This window comes from Vombatus ursinus, unplaced genomic scaffold (assembly GCF_900497805.2).
Source record: "Vombatus ursinus unplaced genomic scaffold, bare-nosed wombat genome assembly UNPS02014894.1, whole genome shotgun sequence".
Classification (NCBI taxonomy): domain Eukaryota; kingdom Metazoa; phylum Chordata; class Mammalia; order Diprotodontia; family Vombatidae; genus Vombatus; species Vombatus ursinus.
The window spans coordinates 4103644-4131090 of NW_020954672.1; the positions used below are offsets into that span (position 1 = coordinate 4103644).

General features: G+C 40.9%; 1 pseudogene; it reads right to left on the minus strand.

The window, feature by feature from the left end:
• LOC114028760 overlaps nucleotides 1-26612 on the minus strand; it is a 64668-nt pseudogene extending 38056 nt beyond the window's left edge.
• Nucleotides 26613-27447: the final 835 nt, after the last annotated feature.

The window sequence follows — 27447 nt, forward strand, 5'->3', positions numbered from 1 at the left end:
CTTCTTGTAGAACATGGGATGTTATCTGGGACTTGAAAGAAGCCAGGAAAGCCAGGAGGCAGAGATGTGGAGGGAGAGAATTTTAGGTATGGGGGACAGCCAGTGAAAATGTCTGCAGTTGGGAGACGGGATGTCTTGTTCGAGGAATAGCAAGAAAGCTAGATTGTACAATGTGCAGAGGGTGAGTAAGGTGTCAAAAGACTGGAAAAGTGGGAGGGGATCAAGTTATGAAGTTTGAATGCCCAAAAGAGAATTTTAGTTGATTCTATAGGTGATAGACAGCTATTAGAATTTATTGAATGTGTGTGTGTATGTGTGTGTGTGAGTGTGTGTGTGTGTGTGTGTGTGTGTGTGTTCAGATCTGTACTTTGGGAAGATCGATTTGGCAGCTGTAAGATTGCAACAGGAAGAGATTTGAAATAGGGAGACCAACCAGCAAACCATTGTAATAGCCCAGGCATGAAGTGATGAGGGCCTACACCAGGGTGGTAGCAGTGTTAGTAGAGAGAAGCAGGTATATACTAGAGATGGTACAAAGGTAAAATGAACTGGACTTGGCAACAATTTGGATATGAGGAGGTAGAGAGAGAGTGAAGAGTAGGGATGACGGTGTGGTTGTGAGCCTGGGTGATTGGGGTAATGGTGATACCCTCAAAATCTTAGAGAAGTTTGGAAGAGGGGAGGATTTTCGGGGAAAGGTAATGAGTTCAATTTTGAACAATTTTGAGTTTAAGGTGTCTATTGGATATTCAGTTCAAGATGTTCAATAGGCATTTACAAATTTGAGACTGGAGGTCAGTAGAAAAGTTAGGGCTGGATAAATAGATTTGAGAATCATCAGCACAGAGATGATAATTGAATCCATGGGGGATGATGAGATCACCAAGTAAAGTAGTATAGTAGGAGAAGAGAAGAGGACCCAGGACAGAGCCCTCTAGGACACCCAGAGTTGCAGGGTGTGACTTGAATGAAGATCATAAAAGGAGACAGTTGAATCCTTCTCAGTGATCTTTGAAACATTGTGGAGAACAGGAGAAATACTGCAGGTTTGGAGAAGGGCAAATGTCCTAATTTTTCAATATAGAGGACAGAATGAAATGTGCAAACTATAGGCCAGTAAACTTGACTTTGACTGCTTATAGAATTCTATAATGGATTATTCCTAAAGGGGTGATTAATGAACCATAAAAGAAACCAGTGATTGCAAAGAGCCAGTATGGCTTCATTGAAAAAAAAAAAAAAGACATGCCAGAAAAACCCTATTTCCTTTTTTTCCCACCAGGGCTACCAACTTGGTAGATCAGGTGGAATATTTTACATGTTGCTTAGCTAGGTTTTGGATAGCAGGGAGGGCTGGAAACTCACTCTTCTGATGTATAAAAAGTTCAAGAAACATAATTTCTGGGTAATTAATAACTTTATTAATTATGCTAGCAATAATTAATAAAAGGGGTCAGTGACACTCTCTAATGCCAAAGACCCCTCATGGAACCCACTCAATGCTTATATGCCCTTGGAAGAGTGAGTACTCCTGAGGGTGGCAATCAACTCTGATTGGTTAACAAATAATGAGAGAATGAATATTATAATGAGAGGTAGGCTTATTCTAATGAGGGTCTGGGGGATGTGACTCTGATCACTCAGTCTTGGTCAAAGAGACTTATCTATACACATATTACCCTGTCTAGGGTAATCTAGACAAAAGAGAAAATCCACTTTTCCCCAAACCTGTCTGAGTAAAACACAATGGACCAGAATCCATCAATTCACCTAAACTAAAATTTCTTTACCTTTTGAACAGTTCTGAGTTTTCCCTCTCATTGTCAGCCCTGAGCTTCAAAGGCTTCCTGAATAACCTACAGAGACTGATTTCTGAATGAGGAAGTAGAAAAGGGGAAAAATCTTAGTCCTAATTAAAAAATTGGCTATTAATATGAGAGAGAAAGAATCGTTTCTCTGCCTCTTGAGAGGGCAGAGGAAGAGTAGTCTCAATTGCCTAAGTGTCCCTGTGGGACACCTCTTAGGTGAATAGTTGTCTTCAAGTATTTGAGAGATTGTCACATGGGAGGAGGTGTTATGTTTCTTGGCCCCAGGTAGTGAACTAGGAGTGATGAGTGGGATTGTCAAAGAGGCAGATTTAGGCAGGTAGGTTGTGGAAGGAATTCTCCCTCTTTGAGGTAGATGTTGGTATACATGGCATCTGAGGTTCTCTCCAGTTTTGATTCTGGGAGTGAGACAGATGGCTTAGAGTGCCTCTGTTAATTGATTGACATTTCCTTGGGGTGGTTCTAATCTTCACCTTTGAGAGGACAACTTTTTTGAGTACAACCCCCCAAAAGATTGTGTCATTGAGGACAATTGTATACATTGCTCCTTTGGTACAATCCTTATCCTGCTGGTATAGTAAGAATATAGCAACTCTTTTGCATTTACTTTCTTTTCTTTTTTTTTTTTTTAACACATCTTTCCTCAAGGCTCTCTGCTTTGCACAGCACTGAGAAACTCATCATGGAAGGCATGGATTATCAGATTTTTAAAGTTGCAAGCCTTAGCTTGTTATGGGCAATAGTCTGCTAGGACATTGGATAGACTGGAATTTGTCCAAATCAGTGCTAAAATTCTAGAGAAGTTTGTTAGTTTTGGACATAGCAGAGCCATGAGCTTTCTTGGCCCAAGAATGGGCCTTTTTAATGACTTCTGGGGTATTCCATATTCAAGGCATAACACAATTACAGGTAGTCCTTCTCACTCAATCCACAGATGCCCATCCCCCTTCATAGGTTTTGTGCTACAAGTATCCTTCTTAAAAAGATGAATGTACCATCATTTGGGATTCACTGTTCAGAACTGTAGGACATTTTCAATTTTTAGTCTTCATCACCACTGATAATATAGAGTCCTATGAATCCAGGTGAAAAGGACCAGGGAAAGGTTGTTGAGGCTAGTGGCTCCTATCCTGAGTCTCATTTCTGTTTCCTTATGTCACTTTGGAAGACTTTGGCTTTTGGCAGTTCTGGCAAACCAATGCTGGACTCCTCTCCTAAGTGAATTTTTTTTTTTTTTGCACACATGTTTGTCTTGCCTATAGCTGCCTCTTGGCTGTCCCCTATCATTGCTGTTCTGGAAGGGGTCTTCATCAAACCCTTTTCCCAGGTCTCTTTGCTCCCCTGAGAGGTATGGTTCCATCTACTGGTTTATCTTCTATTGGGATTGGCCATAGCTTCTTCAGCATCTGGCTGAACTGAAGCAGCCCTTCTTTTGATCTCAAAAGTCCACACATAAGGAGATGTCCATCTGGATATTGTCTCTTCTGACCACTCTCTGTTCATTATCCTCATCTTTGTTATCCTGACCAGCCATATCAATTCTAGGTAAGTGAGAGCCTGTATTCACAGATCACTTATCCATGGGCACAACCATAGAGTGTTGTCATAAACCAACCCCTTATCTTATTGGTAAGTCTCACATGACTCCCCCCACTACAATGCCCCCGAATCACTGCTTTTTCTTCTTTTTTTGGAGGCAATTGGGGGTGAAGTGACTTGCCTAGAGTCACACAGCTAGTGTCTAAGGCCAGATTTGAACTCAGGTCCTCCTGACTCCAGGGCTGGTGCTCTATCCACTGCACCACCTAGCTGCCCCTGAATCACTGCTTTTTGAAGAATCCTTTCCCATCATAGCACAATTTTGGAGGCTTTGTCTCCCCTTTGTTGGTTGGCATTGGGGAACTTGACATGATTGTTCTGTGTATTTTCAGCATTAGCAAATTAGCTATTCAGCAGCTATCTGAAAGTGCTGGGGCATGATGACCTCAGGCTGCTGCTGCATTTTGAAAAACAAATGAGGTAAAAAGCAAGTCCCCTGATGCCCATTAGTGTAACTTTAATCAGCATTATTAACAGTTTCTCCATCATTTTCTTAGATCTAGACAATCAACAAAACAATAAATCAAGCCCTGATTTGCAGCTTGTTGATTTCCAAGGGGCAAATGCTCACACTGAGAGTATAACAATTGGCTCTCAAAGAGCCAGCTCAACTGATGCCAACACAGCCCTGCATACAGATAAAGAAGTGGGGCTCAAAGAAATTAAATAGCTTACCCAAGACTGTACAGCTATGTGGTAACAGAGTAGCAGCTAGAATCTGGGTCTCCTGACTCTTAGTTCAGCACATTTTCAAAAATAAAGGAGTTTTCATAGAATCCTTTCTTTTCCTCCTTCCCTTTACTCCTTTCTTCTTTTTCCTTTCCTCCTTTTGTACTTTTCCCGAGTTGTTTTCCATTTCCCCCTTGTTGTTCTTCTTTCTGGTTGACCTACTAAATTTTTTTTTTCAGATAGGGAGTAGCTATTTATTTCTACCACTATAAAATAAATGCTTAAAGCACAAAAAACTCACACACATGTCTTGATGCTTTTTAAAAATGTGGTCCAGTAGTCCATAACTCCTATTATGCCTTCCTATAGGCTAATAATTAAAGCATGGAGCATTTTGTGGGTCTGCTGAACAGATATTTCATTTTTACCTCGTTCTCATGCTGACAAAGCAACACCCAATTCTCTTTTTAAGCCATGTTCTAGGTTGGGCTTTCTTAGTCCTCAGAGAGGTAGTGTTCTCCTGGTAATAATCATCTCCTCCAAGAAGTTGTTGAGGAGATTAGCTCCTGCTAGGTAGATGTCATCCAGACCAAGAAGCTTCCACTTCTCAAATTTGCAAAGTTGCTCCCAAGGTCAGAAACATCCATCTCAGGATCATTGCACAGTCACCTGTGCTCAAGGAAAGAAACACAAAGCAGAAGAAGCTAAATAAAGTATAGGAAGCAATGTAGCTGAGTTCCTCTCCACAAATTCCTCACAACAGATCTAGAAAATGTACCAGACAGCAACCCGTTGGAGGAAAAAGTCACAGTGAATCCTTTGTCCAGGCCAGTTTGGCATAGGGAGACAGATAGGGAGGTCTATGGACACTGAAGACAGAGGTCTAGCCAGGATCATGGACAGAGCACTCTAGTGCCTAGGGAGATGTTGTACACCAGGGCAAGAAAAGGTCTCAGACTCATACCAGGATACCCCCAGTCCCACACCAGGGCACTAAGATGGGAATAAGCACCAACTGACAGCTTTGTCACCCATTAGCTAGTTCCAGGCAACAGATCTAGGGTAAAGTGAGAAAGAGACTTGGGCAGGGAAGTGCTGTCCAGGGTAGGAAGGCCCTGGGCTAGGTATGGAAAAAAGAGGAAGTTCAGAAGCTCAAAGCAGCTGCTGTAGCAGCAGCAGTAATGGTGTGTGGCTCAGACTTCAGGTGCAAAGCAGGATCTCATTTTCAACATTTAGCTTAGCTTGCAGTGGAATAACCAGGACAGGAATCTCAGACCAAAGAGGAACCTACAATTCTACCACTTTGAGCCAACAAAAGCTTTCCAGCTGGATGATAGGGGTGGAATCCAGCAGCTGTCTATTCTTGCTCAAACCCAAACCCAGGTCAGGGACTTGTAGATCTCAGACCAGGGGTCCAGCAATCACACTTTGCCCTGAATCAGACCCCTTTGGGAGAACTAAAAGCTTTCAGGTCTCCAGCTTGTCCCCTAGATCCTAGAATGACAAAATATTCAATACTCCCAAGAAAGCTGCAATAGGATAAGCCCAGACCTTCCCTCCAGAAATGTCTCAGAGTCTGGTTCTAATATTAAGTTCCTGAAAAAAAGGCAAACAAAAAGAACCCCAATATAATGAGCTATTGTGGTGACAGGGATGCTGAAGACACAAATGCAGAAGGGAATGAACAATTGCCTCAGAGGAAAACACAGTGTCAGCATAAACTCAACTAGAATTCCTGGAAGAGATGAAACAAGAGTTAAAAATTGTTTTTATAAATGAAATGAGAGTCCTTGAGGAAAAAAATGGAAAAGAAATTAGAGCTTTAGCAGAAAGAACTGGAAAGAGAATTAACAACTTAACACAAGAGGTACAGAACCCAAGCAACAAACTCACTGAAAATTCAAATGAACTAAATAGAAGCCAACAGTTCCATGAGGCAACAGGAAATCTTAAAACTAGGACAAAAGTTGTAAAAACAAACAAACAAACAAAAAACAAAAAAAAGAAGAAAATCTAAGGTATCTCATAGCAAAAATGAGTGACCTAGAAAACAGATCAAGAAAAAAAAATTTAAGAATCATTATACTCTCTGAATGCCATGACCAAAAAAAGAGTCTAAATATTATATTTTAAGAAATCTTCAAAGAAAACTGCCCAAATTGCTTAGAAGCAGAAGGCAAAGTAGAAAGAGAAAAAAATCCACTGGTTATCTCCTTAGAGAAACCCTAGAATGAAAACTCCTAGGAACATCATCGCCAAAATACAGAGCTTCTAGGTCAAAGAAAAAATACAGCAAATAGCCAGAAAGAAAGAATTCAAGTACCAAGGAACCACAGCCAAGATCACCCAGGATTTAGCATCCAGCATAATAAAGAAGAGAACTTGAAATATTATATTCCAGAAGGCAAAAGATATGGGCTTGTAGCCAAGAATAACTTACCCATGGGGCACAGTGGATAGAGCACCGGCCCTGAAGTCAGGAGGACTTGAGTTCAAATCTGGCCTCAGACCAAACACTTGACATTTACTAGCTGTGTGACCCTGGGCAAGTCACTTAACCCCAGCTGCCTAAAAACTAAAAAAACAAAAACAAACAAAAAAACTTACCAAGCAAAAATGAATATAATGCTATGGGGGGAAATGAATCTTTAATGAAATAGAGGACTTCCAAATGTTCCTGATGAAAAGACCAGAACTGTGGAGAAACTTTGAGGTACAAACACAGGAATGAAGAGAAACACAAATAGTTAAATATCAATGGGCAACGATCAAAGACTAAATCAGAGTAAACTGCTTACATTCAAATATGGGGAGCTAGTACATGTCCCCTCTGATCCCTGTCATCATCAGGGTTCATAGAGGAAGAACAATTATAAGAGGCCTGGGGGTGATTTTGTTATGTCTTGAGGTTCTTAAGAAAAGAATGGAAAGATGGGGGAAGAGGAATACATTGAAGGGAGGAAAAGGGAAAAAAAGGTTAAGGAAAATTATCTCACATAATGAAGATGCACAAGCAGACATCTATACAAACAAGGAGGAGGGTGTGAGGGGAAGTGGCTGACCCTTGAACCTCACTCTCATCTGACCTCATGGAAAGAAGGAAAAATAGACACATGCATACACACACACACACACACACACACACACACACACACAAAGTTGGGTATAGAGAAATACATTTCACTCAACAGGGAAATAGGACAGAAATGGAAGGAGAAGTGGAAACTAGGGGGAGGGTAGATTAAGAGAGGCAGCTAGATGACTTAGCATTGAGCCTAGAGTCAGGAAGACCTCGAATCTAGCCTCAGACACTTACTTGCTGTGTGACTTTGGGCAAGTCGCTTAACCTCTGTTTCCCTTACACTGGAGAAGGAAATGGTAAACCCCTTCATTATCTTTGCCAAGAAAACCCCATAGACAGTATTGGTGTGCTATGGTCCACTGGGTCACAAAGAGTTGGATATGATTGAACAAGATTAAGGGAGGGATTAGTCCTAAGCAAAACAAATTCTTAGGAGGTACAAATAAATTTATAGTTCTTTTTAAGGTGGCAAAGGATGGGAATCTGAGGAAGTGCCAATAAATTAGAAAATGGATGAGCAAGTTATGATTTTATAAATATGATGTAATACTATTGTGCTGAACTCTTATCAGTGTAATGGCCAATGCAGATTCCAGAAGATTAGTGATGAAACATGCTATCCATCTCCTGATAGAGAGGTGAAAGATTTAGAATGCAGAATGAGGCAAGTATTTTTTTTTAAATACATAGCCAACGTGGAAATTTGTTTTTATTAACTCTGTGTGTATGTGTGTGTGTGTGTGTGCCCATATGTGTGTATTGGGCTTTGTTTTTTTGTTCTCAATGGGGATGGAAATGGGTGAGAGGGTGAGAAGGCAGATCTGGGCTGATTAAAACAAAATATATTAAAAAAAAAATAAAAATAATTTATAGCACATAATGTAATAAAGTTCTCTATCAACAGAATCATGAATAACAGACATTCTTAAATAGAGACTAAAAATATAATGTTAAGTATTGTATTACATATAAAAAATAAATCATCGAAACAATTTTGTTGTTACTATTGATTAGTCACTTCAGTTATGCCCAACTCTTGGTGACCCCATTTGGGGTTTCCTTGGCAAAGATACTGGAGTGGTTTACCATTTCCTTCTCCAGTTCATTTTACAGGTGAGGAAACTGAGGCAAAGAGTGTTAAGTGATTTGCCCAGGGTCACACAGATAGTAAGTGTCTGAGGCCAGATTTGAACTCAGGAAGATGAGTCTTCCTGACTCCAAGCCTAGCACTCTATCCATTGCACTACCAAGTTGCCCAAAGAAACAATGAAAAATAAGCTAACTCATTTTTTCCTTCATTGTTCTACCTGTCATAATTTTTCTTCCATAATTCCTCCCTTACTCCCTCTCCTATCAGTCACTCTTCCTTTCTCTCTTTTCCTCCTTTCCTTCTGTCTTTCCTTCTTCAATCCCTCTTCACCTCAGCCTTGTCCTTTATCCTTCCCTTGCTTCACTCTTGGACTAATTACAGCCTTAGAAGCTTTGAAAGATCCTGGGCAACCCTCCAAATGGCCAATTAATACATTGTATAGATGAACAGAGAACAGTTTAGTCAATTTCTTAATTAACAAGTATTTCTGAAAAATCCACGTGCCTCACTCTGTCAGTATCCCTTGGACCTTCTCCACATCAACTTCCCTTCAGAACAGCCCATGTTGTAAAGCCTCTCAGTTAGGGAAAACTGTATGCCAGTTTCTAAGGTGGCCCATATCTTGGAGTCTGTAAATGAGACACATCTCTTCTCCCTCTTATCTGGCTTAAGACATCTCTAATGTCACAGCTCAGGTATCCTCACCTCTTCCTTTTCTCCTAATGATTTGTTCCATCATGAATTACCAAAGCTGTGTATAAAACTACTCTATTACAGTGGGAAAAAAGCTCAGGGTACAAACCATATCAGGTAAATTAGAGGAAGACACTTTCATAACGGAAAATTTTCAGATGCAGCCTAATGCTTTTATTTTTTTCCTCCTTTTTGGTGAGGCAATCAGGGTTAAGTGACTTGCCCAGGGTCACACAGCTAGTGAGTATCAAATGTCTGAAGCGGGATTTGAACTCAGGTCCTCCTGATTCAAAGGCTAGAGCTCTATCCACTGTACCACCTACCTGCTCCTTTAATGCCTTTATTAAGCTCTGAGCATGTTATTAACTCATAGGTATCATGCTATAGTTTCAACTCTTAGGTTATTCAGTCCTTCCTAGTTATTTTCTTTAATTGTTCACCTCTTATTCAATCTATAGTTATTTCTCTTTAAGATCTCTAGGTAATTGAGGAGACAAGGTTCTTCTGCACCTCCTTCTCCCCACTTTAGTTCTAGGTCAAAGCTTCTTTGCGGTAGCTGGAACCACAAGAAGTCTCCTTTAATTAGCTTCTCTTCTCTTTCTAATTTTCAGTTTTGAAGACTTTTAAAATGGTTGCTCCAGCTGCAGTCAGCTCATCCTACAATCAGATCTAGTTTTTCTGAAGACCATCCATATTTCTTTCCTCATTCCTGTTTTATAGTAATTATATTGCAAATTGAAATTGCATAGCACAGTTCTAATTGATTAGTTTATTGTGTGCCAGTTTCTTATTGTTTCAGGTTCTGGGTGAACCATCAGAGAAGTAAAAAACCTTGATGCCAGCTCTCATCTGTTTGTTCTGGGGTATCTTGAGTTTTCTGATTTCTTCTGCTGGATTTTACTTCCTAGAGTAGGTTGAACTTATAGGATTGCAGGATTTTAGAGGTGGGAGAAATGTTGTTGTTATTCAGTTGTGTCTGACTCTTTTTGATGCCATTTAGGGTTTTCTCGGCAAAGATACTGGAGTGGGTTTGCCATTTCCTTGTCCAGCTCATTTTACAGATGAGGAAACTCTAGGGTCACACAGGTATTAAGTGTCGGAGATCACATTTGAACTCAGGAAGATGAGACTTCCTGACTCCAAGCCTAGCATTCTATCCACTGAGCTACCTAGCTGGCCAGAGAGAGAGAGAGAGATCATAGATGTCATCTTTTCTAACTCTCTCATTTTGAGGAAACTAAAGCCCAGAGAAGGGAAATGCCTTGTCTAAGGTCTTCCAGCTAAATCACAATTGATTGTGATCCACTTCTCTTTCTGTTATTCTATCCCCCTTTTCATTTCCTCTACAAATGGGTTACTACATAGCCTCTAAATATGGGATTGCTTCTCATGCCTCTGAGTAGTCTTGGAGTCCCAGAAAAGTTTGTCTTCAAGCATAACTGATCCCAAAATGGAGAATTTTCACTTTAATTAGCATTTGGTTTGTTAAGACTGTGATTATAAAAGCTGACTCCATCTCCGTTTAAACAAACCAAACATTATGACCAAGAATAAAAGGAGAGGGAGGGAGAATAACCATTCCCCTTCCTTCTTTTACCATCTTTGATTTTTTGGGGGGGGGTACTTGTACTTAAAGTTTTTTCCTAAACTTAGACATAAGACTGTCATTTTTTCTTTTTACAGGTAAAATCCCTTTTTTTAAAAATTGATTTGCAAAAAGATGAGGAAATCGGGTTGTACTGTTTTGCTTGGAGGGTAATAAGGTAAAAGGCAATATAGTTATTGGCACAGGAGCGTGTTGGGTCAGGTTCAAAACACTTTCCTCAACATAGCATTGTTCAGCATCTTTTCTGTTTGAAGGAGTTGAACCCTGAGGATGTTTGCCTTTCCAGGAGATATGAAAAGGCCTAGGAATTAAAAGGGGACTTCTGACCATCAAAATGAGAGTTGAGCTGACTCAGAGGAGTCAGCAGAGGAGAGAATAGATCTTAGAAGAGCTGAAAGAAGCATTCAAAGATCTAACATGATCTTAGCTTAAGCATATGCTGCCTTTTGTGAAATGCTTTGCTGAGGGGAAGAATGTCATTATCATCTGCTAAACTGAAGAGAGTTGTAGCTTTTCCTCATGGGGATTGGCTCACTAACCACAGTGCCCCTCCTCATTCTGGGGAAGGACAGAGTACCAAGGGGCTCTGAAGATAGTAATCAGCTGGACACTGCAGCTATGGCCAATGGTGATCTGAAAAAAAAACAAAACAGACTGAAAGTGCTAACAGAAAAGAGTTCTAGCCCCTCCCTATGGGGGAAAGAGGAGGCAGTTGGCTCAGTGGAGAAAATCAGGAAGACCTGAGTTCAAATCCAGCCTCAGTCACTTACTAACTATATGACCCCAGGCAAATCACTTGATCCTGTTTGCCTCAGTTTCCTTATGTATAAAATGAACTGGAGAAGGAAATGGCAAACCACTCTAGTATCTTTGCCAAGAAAACCCCAAATGGGGTCACGAAGAATGGGACACTACCAAAATGACTCAACAACACCACAATACCTGGCACACAGTAGATGCTAAATAATTGCTTGTCGATTGATTGGTTAATAGAAAGGAGGAATGTGTCCTTAAACTTTTATAGCGTGGTACTAACATCAACTGCATTTTACTAGAGTTTTGTTGCCTATGCTGACTCTAGGTTGTTGTAGTCACTGTATATATTGATTTTTGGGCTCTTTTTTTTTTTCCCCACTGCCTCACTTTGTATTAATCTCCTCATGTGAAACTGTCATTCCTACATACATATAACCAAACTGAAAGTCTCATTGCAATCAAAGGAAGCAATAGTGGTATAAGTGAGTAGAGGAAAGGAAAACAGGATTGAAGGAGGTTTGGATAGTATAAATATACTCTACAGAAAGTTGCTGCAATCAACATTATTTCACACTAATATCATGATTACATTATAACCAAACCCTACCACAGATACATGAAAGCTTTCTACTCCCCACCCTATGATGATACATTTGTAATATTTATCATCTTGAACCTGTGTAAATATGTGCCCCTGAGGCAATGATTTGCTTGATATCTTGTTTTCGTGGTACAGGAGCTTGGTGGGGAAATTCTATAAACCCTTTCCCCACTGTAGGGGAAAATAGCTGAAGGTTGGGTTCTGTTGTAAGATGACTTTGCATTTGAAAATACAAATACGTCAAACAGATAAATGATGACATATTCATTTCCATTACAAAAGAATTCATGGAAAACTCTTTTAAATAATGACTCTCCCAGTACATCTGATTTATGGACATATTTTTCATACACTTATTTCTTAGAGAGAGGCACACCCAGATTTGTGGTTTGTTTGAGCTTGAAGGGATTTCAAACATCATCTAGTCCCGGACCTGAGGCCTAAAGAGATCAAGTGACTTTCCCAAAGTCACATATCTAGTCAATTCTAAGATTTGAATCCAGGTCTTTTGTGCTCTTAATCCAGTGCTCTTTGCCCTGCATTGCTTGGCTTCAACCTGTGCTGTCGGAAAGGAAAGAACTCATTTATAAAAGAAGGTGGAGGCGTGGGTTGTCTCCTAGTAGGACTGGTTAAAGTAATGGGAGCATAGTCAGGGACTAGACAATGGAGAGCTGTTAGAACATGGGCTAGACTGAGAAAGGACATTTGAAAAAGGCCATAAACTCATCTCGGCCACCTGGAATGTAAGCTCCTTGAGGGCAAGTTCTGTTTTGTTTTATATGCTACAGGAAGATCTGAAGGTTGTCTCAGATGGGTATGAGAGGAAGGCAATTATAAAAATCTGAGGCATGGTAGATATTAGCAACAGTTGAAGAGTGGAATGATCAAGATGTTGGTCTCTTGGAATAATTTCTGTCACTCTATGCTTGGCATTCTGTTTCCTTCACAATATGTCTAACTTATTTTTCTAGACTGATTTCATATTACTCCTCACTCAAGCTCTCTTACTCTTCAGCCAAACTGGGCTCCTTGCTCTTCCCCACATGTGACTTGATCTCCTGCTTTTGTGTCTTTTCACAAGCTGTCCCTCATTCCTGGAATGCCTGCCCTTCTCACCTCTACCTCCTGAGATCCATATCCCTTTGATGTTCAACCCAAGCACCACCACCTATATGAAACCATTTCCAATCCCCCCAGTCACTTATGCTCTCCCCACCCAATTATTTTATGGATAATTTATACGAATGAAATATTTTATATTTACTTACCTTTCTATGTGCATTTTCCTCTCGACAGAATGTAAGCTCCTTGAGGGGAAGTTCTATTTTGTTATTTGTATATATTATGTATATATAACATATACACATACATATATACATATGTATATAAAATATGTATATACATGTATGTATAAACACACACACATACATGTGTGTATTCATATGTTTTTATTTATTTGAGTTTATATAATTTCCCCTTTGTAGAATGTGAGCTTCTTAAGGTCAGGTGCTATTTTGGTTTTTTTTTCTGTATGCCCTTCTCATCTCTGTGAGAGGTGCCCTTCTCACCTAGCACCCTGTATACACTAGAAGCTTGATAAATGCATACTACCTTGAATGGAATTCCTCTTTCCTTAACACATACTGGGCTCAGTTTTCTCTTATGTGGAAGCATGTATCAGCTTGGATATGTTCATTCAATTCTTCTCTTTGTAGAAAAAGATACATGGCAAAGCTGGGCCAAGAGGATGAGCTTTGAGATGCTTTGCACATTCCTCTACTGCCTCCTGTCCCACCTTGATTCTCTATCTAGAAACAAGTACTCCTGGAGATTCACAAAGCCAGTACTTTTCTTTTTTTTCTTTTCTTTTTTTTATTAATTTATTTTGATTTATCAATAATCACTTCCATATGCTTTTGAATTTATCATTTTTCTCCCCCTTCCTCCCCACCACCCACCCCAAGATGACGCATAATCTGATATAGGCTATACATTTACATTTATATTAAATATATTTTCACATTAGTGATGTTGTAAGTAAGAAATTAAAACCAATAGGAGGAACCATCAGAAAGAGGAAACAAAACTCAACAGAAGAGAAAAAAATTAGCAATTTGGCTTCCATAGTTCTTTCTTTGGATGTGGATAGCATTTTCCATCACAAGGCCTCTGGAGATGTCTTAGATCCTTGTATTGCCAGGAAGGGTAAAGTTTATCAATATTAGTCATCATGCATCATGGCTGTTATTGTGTACAACGTTCTCTTGGTTCTGCTCACTTCACTCAGCATCAGACCATACAAGTCTTTCCAGGTTTTTCTGAAGTCAGCCTGTTCATCATTTCTTATAGCACAATAGTAGTCCATCACATTCATATACCACAACTTGCTTAGCTATTCCCCAGTTGATGGGCATCCTCTCAATTTCCAATTCTTTAAGGCCAGTATCTTTCTAGGAACCGTGAGAGACACAGCAGATGTTCTTAGTGCTCTACCCTTCTCTTCCTTCTCAAACAACCTTGCATTAACTTATCTGTGTCTATGTTCTATCTCACATGAGGAATATATCTCTACATCCCCCATCGCTGTATGTGTTTTTGCTCAACGTTTGAAGTAAATATTCCTTTGTATAAACTAATTTGACTAAGTAGTTAAATGGAACTGGAATGCAAGAGACCCCTAAAATTGGGGAACACCATTGGGGGAGCTAGAGCCAATGGCAGGCAGAATGGACACCCCTCTAACCCTCTTAAGAGTACCAGAGAACCTTGGAAGAGGGGTGAAATGTAATAGACCTGGCAGTAATGACCAGAGTAGTCATTGTTACAGATAGATGGATAGATAGATAGATAGATAGATAGGTAGATATGTGAGAAATGATCTCTCAGAAGTGAAGCCTCCTTAAAGGGTTAATAGTTCTTGTTATTAGTTCTCAAAAAGGGCAGCAATTAGGAGATCACTGGTCATTAGGAGACAGCTGTCTGAGTTAAATGATAAGGTCAGAAGCCAGATAGTAGGAGGTTAAGAAGAGAGTGGGAGGAGAGAAATTGGAGGCACCTGTTGTAGATGGCCTTCTCAAGGAATTTAGTTGTATTGTTGAAACACACTCCCTTCTGACCTTGTCAACCCCCCCCCCCCCGTTTTTTTAAAGCACATAGCAGAAAGAATAGCCCTACCCCCAACTAAACTGTTTACCCTTGCAAAACTTCCCACCTTTTTGTTGCTGGGGAAGATTTCCATGACTAGATTGTGCCCCCTGAAGCCCAGCCAATGGGATAAGGTAAAAGGGGTTAGGGAGGAGGAGCTCCTGTTAGGATATAAATAAGCCTTGCTTTCTGTAACCAACTTGTACTCCCTGGCCAATGCCCTTAGTGCGATGAAGGGTGGTACACTTTCTCATGAGAAAGCAATAAACTCCTTTCTATTTTCAAGGTATCTAAATCTTTGTCTTGATTTTGAGTAGTGGTCTCTGTCCCACACAGATAGATAGATATAAAAATCTGGGTAACACCCCTTCTTGGATGAAGCCCTCTGGGTGATAAGATGTGATAGTCATCAGGAGTTAATGGTGACCCTTTTCTGTCCCAGTGAAATGGGGGTGGGGTAGGAATGGACTCAACTAGTCGGACTTGTATCAGAACTCCTAGTTGCTTTTGTCTCTAGTGCATTTTCCTTCCTAAAGCATCAAATTCATAAGCCTTGATAGTTTTGTAGCTGGTGTGCCTTCCCCATCTCTGGTACCTGAGCAGCAGGAGTGAGAGAGTGCCTGAGCAGTGGCAGGAATGAACAGGCATTAAGTGAAGAGTTGGCATTGGAAAAAATCTAACAGGAAGATTAGAGTTGATTGACTAGACCAGAGCTTCTAAGCTTCTTGCAACCCCTTTTCACCAGAGAAATTTTTATGTGACTCCAGATATTTATGAATCAAACATTTATTAATAATAAAGAATAACATTGATAATAAATTTATTTTTATAACAATTCTTTGGTGTACATATAATTTTACCATTTATTAAAGATGAAAGCAAATTTGCATACTAATGAGATGGAAGTTCTTTATTTTTACATAAAGAATTAAATCTTGGTGGAATATTTGATACTGCAGGACATAAAGCATCTTCAACATTTTTCAGTTGATACATATTTTGACTTTATAATCGTCAATGCTGAGAATGTTACTTTGCATAAATACATAGTACAAAATGGCAGAAGTATGTTAAGGGCCATTTCAGAAATTGTTGGAAATTCTGTCCTAATCCCAAGCCAAAATTCATTTAACGATTTTGTACGTACAGTAAAACACTTCAATACATAACATACAATAGTGTCGAGTCTGAGCCGAGGATTTTCTGGCAGTGTTCGTTGGCATTGTGTGGTGTGACGGCACACACAGTGCAAAGTGCACATGTTGTGTGTTCAGAACCAAGGTTGCAGTGAAGTTGTGCCATGTAACATAAGCAAGCAGTGTCAGAAACACCTCAGATTCATTACACATTTGATTTTGAATTAATTTTTGATCATTGTGTTTTCAGAAACCTTTTACTGTAGCTAAATTTTTTGTGACCCCCACATTCAGTTATGCAACCCCCTATGGAGTTGCAACCCACAGCTTAGGAAGGGCTGGGACAATGCCAGTGCAGAGATGAAATGTGAAGTGTTTAAGTGGCAGCCTCTCCAAAAACCCAAACAAAACAAATCTGCTTTACGGATAGGTGAGGCTTAGCTATCAGCCTCCAGCCAACTGTATCTGCAGCTATACTAAATTATTGAATCCTACTCTAATCATTCTGTAATACACTCCATGAAGATTTCGTTCTTAGCATCCCCTTTTCTGTGTGGGAATAAACCTGTTTCTTGCTGGGGGGGGAAATAGATCTGGACAATATCTGTCCTATATCTGCTTGGTCTTTGCTGTGCACAAATAAAGGCTTTTCTAGGAAGAAAGAGCCTTGGGGCTTGGTGTAATCAATGCAATGTCATGCACAAACAGTAACATCTGGAGGACCTCACTATCCACGGGGTCTTCTGGGACCTATACTCTGCACTAGATCTCTTCCATCACAAGGATGAATACCTTTGATGAGCCAGCATGTTCCTGTTTTATGCCTTGTCTGATTTTTATTATCAGATGCCGCATCTTCCAGGAAGTCCTGAATGATTTCAGTATATGGATAGGAGATACACTGTTGTAAGACAACCTGTAAAATAGTCGGGTTTTTCCCCTACTGAGTAGACTCCTTGATTGCTGCAGCTGTTGTTGTTGTTGTTGTTGCAATCAACAGACAATAAAGGAAAGTGGAGGGAACAGGTTTTCATTAAAAACCCCCTATATTCCAGGCACTGTGACTAATGCTTTATAAATATTATCTCATTTGATCAATTATTGTTGTGCCCAATAAGCATGAGTCAATTTGTGAGATGGTAAAGGTGTAATTGATTGTTGACTACTGCTTATGAAAACTTGTTTCCTAGTAACAATCTCATTGAAAATGTCTTCAGTTTGTGTATAGATTTTATATAGATTGGAGAGTGGGCATATAGATCAGTAGTTACTGATGTTCTCCCAGCTCCATTTTTTTTTTTTGCATATTAACATATGTGTTCCCATACCTTTAGTACCTTCTCTTTTAGATACATCCTATTTTGATTGCCTTGGTGCCTTCACAATTGTATTACTTATTGCATGAATTTCCTCTAAACGTATTCTTGATCCAATCGAACTTCTTTTCCCATCTTTTTTTCTCCTTAGTGTCATTTCTACCTCCCCTATGAGCATCTCAGGGACAGTGATGTTGGGGTCTAAGTAGAGTGTTCCTCTATCCTGGATGGGGAAAAAAGTTTTCTGAAATGTTTTTGCAAATATTTTCCATTTTTCTTCTGTTTGTAGCCCTCTTTCCAATTTCTTACTTAAATGTCCTTGCCATGACTTTGCTTAGTTGGATCTCTTGCTGAGCTTTTTTGTTTTCTTTTTTGTGAGGCAATTGGGGTTAAGTGACTTGCCCAGAGACACACAGCCAATGAGTGTTATGTGTCTGAGGTCAAATTTGAACTCAGGTCCTTCTGACTCCAGGGCCAGGCCTCTATCCACTCCACCTGCTAAGTTTTCTTTAAAATGGGTTTACCCTGCACTACCTCTCTTTGCTTTATGTGACACTACTCATGTCTATCATCTTTCATAAGATTTTTCAGACAGGTTTATATTCTAATCTGTTTGGCAAATAAATCAAACATTTGCTAAGGTACTTTCTGGGTCTCTTTGTTGTAGCAATTAATTTGTATTGGCTTAACTTCTTTACATTAGGAATGAGGCTACAAATTTTGGTTGGGGATATCTTATAGTACTTACTAGCCTGCAAATGATACAACCTGGATCAACATATTTCAGAAGTGTATTAATTGTCAGTAATTGACCTAAAATTTGATTGGTGGAATAAGGCACACCAAAGAGTAACAGTGTAAGCCTATATGAGTTTACATAGACAATTAGGGTTTATTACCTTGATGTTGTCTTAAGAAAATCTTAATGGTATAACTTATTACAATTCATCTATGCAGTAACTAAAGTCCTGCATGATAAAAATTCAGATGGGAGAAATCCAGGTCAACTTCTTTATCTGTGTTTGTCCCAATAGGAAAGGAAAAGAGGAATAAGATCTACTTCTCTAAAGATCGTTTAATTACATGAATGAAATTATTAAAATTGATTAAATTACTCATAAGTCTAAAGCAGAGAATTGAATCATGTAGTTGGTCAATGGCAGTGTTAGGATATGAAGCCAGGTTTTCTTTCTCCCACACCACGCTATCTGGAACAACAACAATGTATAACATTGCTAAATTGTGGGGTGCAGACTCAAAATGCTATGGGAATTCAGGGGGAAGGTGAAGGTGAACACAGGGAAGAGGTAGCATAATTGACTTATACAGTTATGTTGCTGTTACTGCTGTCTTTCAGTCATGTTCGATTCTTTGTGACCCCTTTTGAGGTTTCCTTGGCAAAGATGGTGGAGTGGTTCACCATTTCTTTGTCCAGCTCATTTTACAGATGAGGAAACTGAGGCAAACAGGGTTAAGTGACTTGTCTAGGGTCACACAACTAGTAAATGTCTGAGGCCAGATTTGAACTCAGGAAGATGAGTCTTTCTGACTCCAGACCTGGCGCTCTATCCACTGTACTACCTAGCTGCCCACTATATAGTTACAGACTCAAGAAATTTTAGAATCAAAGATCTCCTCCTGTGAGTCTCCAAGCTTTCCCCCCCCCTCATGCCAGTATTACTCTTTTCTGGGAGCAATTTTAGCACATTTTGGGAAAATCTGGATACTTGCATATAAAATATATATTTGATACATACATATATATATATACACACACACACACGTGTGTGTGTGTGTGTGTGTGTGTGTGTGTGTGTGATTTCAAGAGTAAGTTCTATAGAATTCAGCCCACTTGGCTAAAAATCAGGGTACATTACTGTTGCAAGAATTTTCAGGGTCCTTGCTAGCCATTGCACGAATATACCAATATAAGTTACAGACAGGTCCACTGCAGTTTATGTATCCACTCAAGAGTATGACATACCCCATCAGTAGGTGATGGACATGTGTGTCTCATGATTCCATAGATAACATAAATACATTTAGTCTTTCCTTCTGTCTTACATGACCCAGAGTTGAGTAAGATCAGGTAGGGTATGTGGACTGCAAAAAGAAAAAGAAAAAGGATGCTTAAACAGTTACAAAAGCCTTTAGAATAGTCATTTATACCAGTCCAAAGAAGACAGTATTTTCTTTATCAGTCACTTAGTTATTTAACATTGTTAAGCTCTTATTGAGTAGCTAGGTAGTGCAATGGGTAGAGCACTGGGCCTGGAGTTAGGAAGACTCATCTTCTTGAGTCCAAATCTGGCCTCAGACTCTTACTAGCCGTGTGACCCTGGGGAGGTCACTTAAACCCTGTTTGTCTCAGTTTCCTTACCTGTAAAATGAGCTGGAGAAGGAAATGACAAACCACTCCAGTATCTTTGCCAAGAAAACCCCTAATGAGGTCACAAAGAGTCAGACATAATTGAACAAGCTCCTACTACTATGCCTTATTAGACAGGATAAAGAGAAGGGGGTAAGATCCTGGGAACTATTCAAAATCCTGAGTTTTCTTTTGTAACTGTAAAGTGATTGGAGGAAAGTGTGAGGGATTGTCTGATGTTGGCTATGTGCCACGTGCGGGTTGTGGCAAGATGGGGCAGGGGCAAGATATTAGGAAGTAACTGGAGCTCACGCTCCCGAGGCAGGGGGCTGTGCCATGTGGAGTTGTGGTAAACTGGGGTAGGAACAGGATACGGGGAAGTAGCCGGAGCATGTGCTCCTGAGGCAGGGGGCTGTGCCACGTGGGAGTGGGACGGCAGAGAACGAGCTCCCTTTGTCACATCCTCTGCCTAGGCACAGCGCTAACCCCAGATGTCTCCTTCCTGTATCCGGTCCCAGCCTCCTGCGTCACGTCCTCTCCCTAGGTGCAGCGCTAACCCCAGACGTCTCCTTCCTGTATCCGGGCCTAGCCTCCTGTGTCACGTCCTCTCCCTTGGTGCAGCGCTAACCCCAGACATCCCCTTCCGGTATCTGATCCTACAATCAATGACTGGTAGGGGGGCTGAGGAGGAGGGGCTAGGAAGGTATATAGGGGCGGTAGGGGTCGGAGCTCGCTCTCTCTTGCTCCTGCTCTCTTGCTCTGGCTTTCCTGCTTGGCCTTGCTGTGATGGCCTCTGGATAAAGCTAGAGTGTTTGCACCTCCTGATCGGCTCTGTGTTTATCCGGGTGGGCTCCGAAGACTGGTAAGTATGACCCTGGCAGCCTGCTCCTTATAGGAGGAGAGTGCACAGCGTGACCGGCACAGGAAAGGAGGTACTAAAGGAGACATTTAGTACATTTATATGATAACAGAAAATATGGCACCAATGGAGTCAGTTATGTTCTCCTAAAAATACCCTTTGGACATTACTATGCCACAGTATACACTTAGAAAAACTATTGATCTACTCTAAGCTCCTTAAAAGAGATCTGGGAGGCTTCATTGTTTGGGTGGGACTAGAGCTAGTCCTTGAAGGACGGGCAGGCTTTGGATAAAGCATTTATTAAGCATTTGCTTTGATTCTGGTGTTCTGCTAAACACTAGGGATAAAAATACAAGCTGGTCCCTACATTCAGGAAGCTTACATTTTAATGGGGGGACAAAACATATAAAGAGGAGTTTGAAGTGTGTCTGGGAAGAAGGCATTAGGCAAAAAGGCAAAGGATAGATAAATAAAGGGAGGCTCCATGGTTTAGGGCTTGGTAGGTCTTGCAAAATAGGGCTTTCTAGTTAACATTTCCCAGGGGCCTTGAGATATATTTTTTAAGCTCAGAGACTTGCTGCCACTCACAATGCAAGCTTGGATAAGGCACTTGACTCTGGCACTAAGGTGTAAGGAAAACCAGTCTGATTAGAACAGAGAATACACATTAGGATGTAGTTGGATAGGAAAGTGGGGACCTCTTGACAGCCAAGCAAAGATGTTTAGATTTTAAATGGGTAACCTTGTCTGATGAGAGAACCAGTATTGGGTTAGGCATTAGGTTAGGAAAATTTGCCTCAGGCAATGTACATATTAATGGAAGAGGGACTTTAAAGGAAAAAGGTTAATTTAGATGCTCAGAAAATTCAGAAGCTTCTCCAGAACAAATAGTGATTGGTATTGGTTGTGTCATTCAAATTGTTCACAACTCCATAACAGCCAGCTGTAGATGGGGAGAGACCAGAGAGTAAAGATTTATTCTCCATTAAGTAATGATCATTATAGAGGATCATGAGAAGAGTTTTTTTTTTTGGTAAGGCAATTGGGGTTAAGTGACTTGCCCAAGGTCACACAGCTAGTATGTATCAAGTGTTTGGTCTGAGGCTGGATTTGAACTCAGGTCCTCCTGACTTCAGGGCCAGTGCTCTATCCACTGCACCACCTAGCTGCCCCCATGAGAAGAATTTGAGAAGAGTTATAAAAATGGAGTGTCAGTGTCTTTTGTGATTTGGTAAAATCAAATGGTCAATCTTGCTACCTATCACGTGTATAAAATTTAATTGTTTTCTCGTGGCATAGGCCTTGGAAGTAGAAAGCCTAGACTCTAGTCCTGTACCTTTGGTTAGTGATGATAGTATTTAGAGACACATCATGGTATACTGACTGGGTGCTAGAATTAGAGTTGGGATACCCTAGGCTTAAATATCACCTCAGACATTTACTTCCATGTGACCTAGGGCATATCACCTTATTCTGCCTCAGTTTCCTCATCTGGCAGCTAGGTAGCACCGCAGATGGTCACCAGTGAATGGTGGTGCTAGGCCTGGAGTTAAAAAGACCTGAGTTTAAATGGAGACTTAGACTTTTACTTGCTGTATGACCATGGGCAATTCATTTACTTCTGGCTGCCTCAGTTTCCTCAATTGTAAAATGGGGATAATAATAGCACCTCCCTTCCAGGGTTGTTGTGAAAATTAAATGAGATCTAATATTTATAAAGCACTTAACACAGTGCCTGGGCACATAGTAGGTACTATAAAAGTGCTAGTTACCATCATTAGTGGAGGAGGAGGAGTAATAATAGTTGCTGTGGTAGTAGTACTAGTGGTGGTGGTGGTGGTGATAGTAGTAGTAGCAGTAGTAGTAGTAGTAAAATGGGGATTATAATAGCACCTACCTCCCAGGATTGCTGTGAGGATCAAATGAGGCAATATGTGTAAAGTAATTCTACATATGTAGAGTAATTCCATCAGGAAAAACTTGGCACTTCATAAAGGGGGTACCAGAATGTTAGCATTTTGTTTATCTTTTCATCTTACTCCTGCTATTTTACATTATATCCTAGGTTGGTATTCCTACATTCAACTTTAAAACACTCTTTCTGTTGTCCTTCATTCATACCCAGTCTTGGGTCGTTCCAAGCTTTAGTGCTCCTAACCTTCTTCTTAACAAGACCATCACACTTTTGGATTCTTGCTCAATACCTGCCCTCAGAGGTAGCTGATTGATGAATTCCCTTTGTGCTCATATCTGTCTTTTTTTTTTTTGCAGCCAAAAACAAGGTTTATTGAAGATTTGCCATATTAGCTAGACTCTTAAGGAATCTGAGCATCTATGGGCTATTGGCTAGATTCTAAGAATCAGAGCATCTTAATGGAGACAAGATGGACCTTATATACAGAAAGACTGTGGGAGGGATCTAGGAGTGGCCAAGTAGTTTGGGGTGATGGGAGGAAGGGCCTGAGGAGATCTGGATGGGAGTGGCTAGTAAGCTGGGGTGAACAGAACCCCTGGGACCTGGAGTGGTCAAGGGAGAATGGAGCCTAGCTAGGATTAAGGGTGGGAAATGGCCGGGGGCCATAGGGAGGTAAGACAATGGAGGGGAGATTGGGTGCAGCCACAATGAAAAGCCAGTTGGTGGGATTATAGCCTCAGGGGAACCAGAGATTTGGCCATGTGGGAAAGTCCAGGGTTTTTCCTTTCTGGGGCCCAGATTCCGACCCCATCATTCCTCCCTCAAACAAATAGGAACCCAAATTCTTTTGGGGTAAGGGGCGAAAGTCTCAGCTTCTGAAACTGCTTCCTGCTGGCAAAGGGTGTAGAGCTGCCCCTGCCTCAAGGGGATCCCAAAGAGGAGGTTGACTGGATTGAGCACAGGCTGCATCCAGGGAACGATGTGGGGACATTGGCTGGTACTTGCTGTTTGCTACCAACTGTAGGTGAATGACCTGTAGTCTGAAAGACACAAATCTGACAGAAAAAACTGCAGGGCCCAGATTTAGGGCCCAACTTTGAGAGGATAAAACATCCTTAGCTCTGCTTAGATTCAGATAATTCAGTTTTCCAATCATACAGTATCAAATCTACTTCATAGCCAGACTCAGGAATTGCCAGATGGGTAACATTCCCTTTCAAAGGAACATGATGGGGAAACTGAGCCAGGAGGATCCCATCTTAGACTGAGGCTAAAATTGTCCTCTCAGCTTTTCCCAATGCTGACTTCCCACCAGTATCACATTCTCTGAGTAGCTTGTGGCATTTCTGTCAAGATGGTGGATTATTGATTATGGATGGATTATGACCCATCAGACAACTCAGAATACAATTGCTTTTACCTCAAAGAGCAATTGTTACTAATCACAGTTTAGGAAAAACTTTTCCAAGATTTACAGCTCAAACTTAAATTTGTCCTGGTGTAAAAAGCCAATCATTAGAGATTTTTATATAAAACCCAAACAAGTTTTTTTGCAAGTTTAAACATTAAAACAATAACCTACAATAGTCAATTTTAGTGGTAACTAAATTATGACAAGTTGCTTGACATAATTCCCTGATGTCAAAAAAAATTTAGCTCCACTATCTCTCACACTTTTGGGGAACATGGGGAGGTCTGGTGCACAGAGGGAAAAGAGAGATAGGAGGCTTAACTAGAGAAGATTGGCTCCCCAAATTCACCATCAGGTTCCTTCCCAACAAAGGGGCAGGGCAAGAAGACAGCATAAAAAGGGAATGTTCAAACAACAGATCCTCAAGTAGGCAAGGGAGAGGGTATGTCCCTTCAATGCCCATGACTGACAGGTAGAGGGGCAAGTAGGACCAGGGTAGAACAGAGAACATAGCCAAGATAAAGTGGGTAACCTTACCTTCAATTTTGCCCAGGGCTCGGTGAGAGAGATGGAGAAAGTGGGAGTGCTACCAAACCCCAGGCTCCCTTGTCATTCCCAGTCTTGAGAAGACTGGAGGGTGGGGTACTGAGGGGTGACTCCACCACTTTTCCAACCTTGAGGACAATCCTTCCTCCAATGTCCCTCCTGGTCACATCTTGGGCACAGTCCCAGAGGCATTGGTACTGGGGGGTACCCTGGAGGGGCATTCCTTGGACCAGGGGGCCTCCTTGTGACCCTCACTGCCCGAGTTGATGGGCTTCCTTTGAGGAGAGGCCCTGGTGGGGCACTTCTTGGACCAGTGACCCTCCTGGTGGCATTGAAAGCAGGTTTTCCCACTGCCAGAGTTGCCAGGAGCACCCTTGGGTCTTTTCCTGGCTATGGCAGCAGCCAAGAATTGAGCATGTTCTCTGTCTCTAGCCCTTTCCCTTCTTTCTCTTTCCTCCATTGCTACTAAGTCTCTGTTGTTAAAAACACCAAAGGCTGTCTCCAGTAATTGGCCCTGAGGTGTTTGGGGTCCCATTGCCAATTTCTGCAATTTCCTTCTAATATCTGGGGCAGACTGATTAATGAAATACACGCTAACGATTGTTGCCCCTTCTATAGAGTTGAGATCTAAATTTGTATACTTTTTAATAGCTTCTACTAGCCTGTCTTGGAAAAGGGCAGGGTTTTCCTTTTCTCCCTGAGTAATTTCCTTAATTTTTTGAAAATGTACTTGCTTTTGGAATGCAGTTCTTAGTCCTTCTAACAGGCCAATTACCATGTTATCTCTCCTTGCCCTATCCTCACTCTTCTGATAATCCCATCCTGGGTCAGTAGTGGGAACAGCAGCTGTTCCTGGGGTGTATTTTGTGGGGTCATAGGTAGCAAAATGATCCCCAAATTTTTGGGCTTGTTCCCAGATTCTCCTCTTCTCTTCAGTGGTACAACAGGTGGAGAAGAGGATAGGCAAATCACCCCAAGAAAGCTCAAATTGTAGGGATGCATCCCTAAAGCCCTCAGTAAACTTAGTGGGATCTTCTGAGTATCGACCCAGTTTCTCTTTGACCTGAATGAGGTCTGAAATGGAGAATGGAACATGGACCCTAATTGTCCCATTAGGGGAGACAGGAACTTCCCTTAGGGGGAAAAACCCTGAAGGCACTGTGGGAACTGGGGCTAGGGAGGTAGGGAGATAAGAAGTCCCACTTCTTGTGAGTGAGACACTGGGGAATGCTCGCTGAACTGGACTGGACTGCAAAGCCAGGGGATCCAGCTGGCAAGGGGAAAAATCAGCTTCCAGTCCCAGCTGGTGAAGAGCTTGGTATAGGCAGTTTTTCCTGGTGCAGGGAACCATATGATGTGATCTAGAGGTTAGGGGTCCTGGAATCTCAAAATCACGACACCCCGGTCCTGCCCAAAAGAATTCGACCCAAGCCTTCTTGCAGCCAAAAACAAGGTTCATTGAAGATTTGCCATATTAGTTAGACTCTTAGGGAATCTGAGCATCTATGGGCTATTGGCTAGATTCTAAGAATCAGAGCCTCATATCTGTCTTTTTAGATAGTTTCCTTTTTTGTTCCTCATCAGAATTATTCCTCTTTTTGTTTCCAAACTTTCATTATTGACATTTTCCCATCCATTCTAGGCTCACTTTCCTTTTAGAATTCAATTTGATTCAAGCAGTTTTTATTAAGCACCTACTATGTTCAGGGCATTGAGGAATCAAAGATAATAATAACAACAGTCCTTTCCTTCAAGAACTTAGAGTCCATTGGAATTTTGGCCAAGAGATTATCATCTATACTTTCTCTATGCTCTTTGAAATATGATTTCTCCATATCTTGGGTATATATCAGACTATGCCTATCTTTCCTTTTCTTCTGTATGACAGATTGTAAGATAAACTGACCACTCTCTTGAAAGGGTCTCCTCATTTCCACCCCCGCAGCCAGTTCCTCCTTGGAAAGGGTCATACATGGAAGAGAGAGGGTCCATCTCCGGTTGTCCTGATCTATATTTCACCACTGCAGCCAGATGACTCCTTAGGAGAAAGTGAGACTAGTGACTTTGCACAACCCTCCCTTACTTGCGTGTCATGGCATTACCTCTCTGATATCCTGGTCCTCTTCGAGAATGAAGGGCAAACATCAGCAACAACATAGAAGAGAATTTGCCCAGGTTGGCTCCTCTACTTTTTGAAGGATGAAACTCATTAAAACAAGTTAAGAAATTAATTTCTACTGTTCTTTGGGCAGAGAAAACTTCAATATATGTCTAGGTAATTGAAACCCTCCAACACTACTATATCATTCCACTGCTATAAAAGTATCAAGCTAATAGTCTATTTCTTGTTTTCTTTGTTTATTTCCTCTTTCTGTCCAGACAGTCTATGCTATATTCTGGTGACTATGTAGCTTCACTGAATGGAGGCTTGAGTTAGAGGATTGAATACTTGATTACCCAAAATAACATCCTGAACCCAAAAATAGTTAGGGAGTGCTAGAGTTATGTAAGGGACTGAAGGGAGTCTATGCTATATTTTTGAAGGGCCCATCTAGAATTTCTGTTATTAATTAGGTCAAGCTAAGGCTAACTGTTAGTACTGCAAGAAATGTGTTTAAGGATTTTTGATCTTTTCTTTTAAAATGCTGTATATGGCAACAAAGTTTTCTTTGGCTGACCAAATGAGTTTGACAGTCAGTCAGTAAACATGTATTAAGTACCTATTATGTGCCAGGAACTGTGCTAAGCAGTGAAGATACAAAAAGAAGCAAAAGACAATCCCTACCCTCATGAAGCTCATATGATGGGGGAGACAAGCAAACAAATA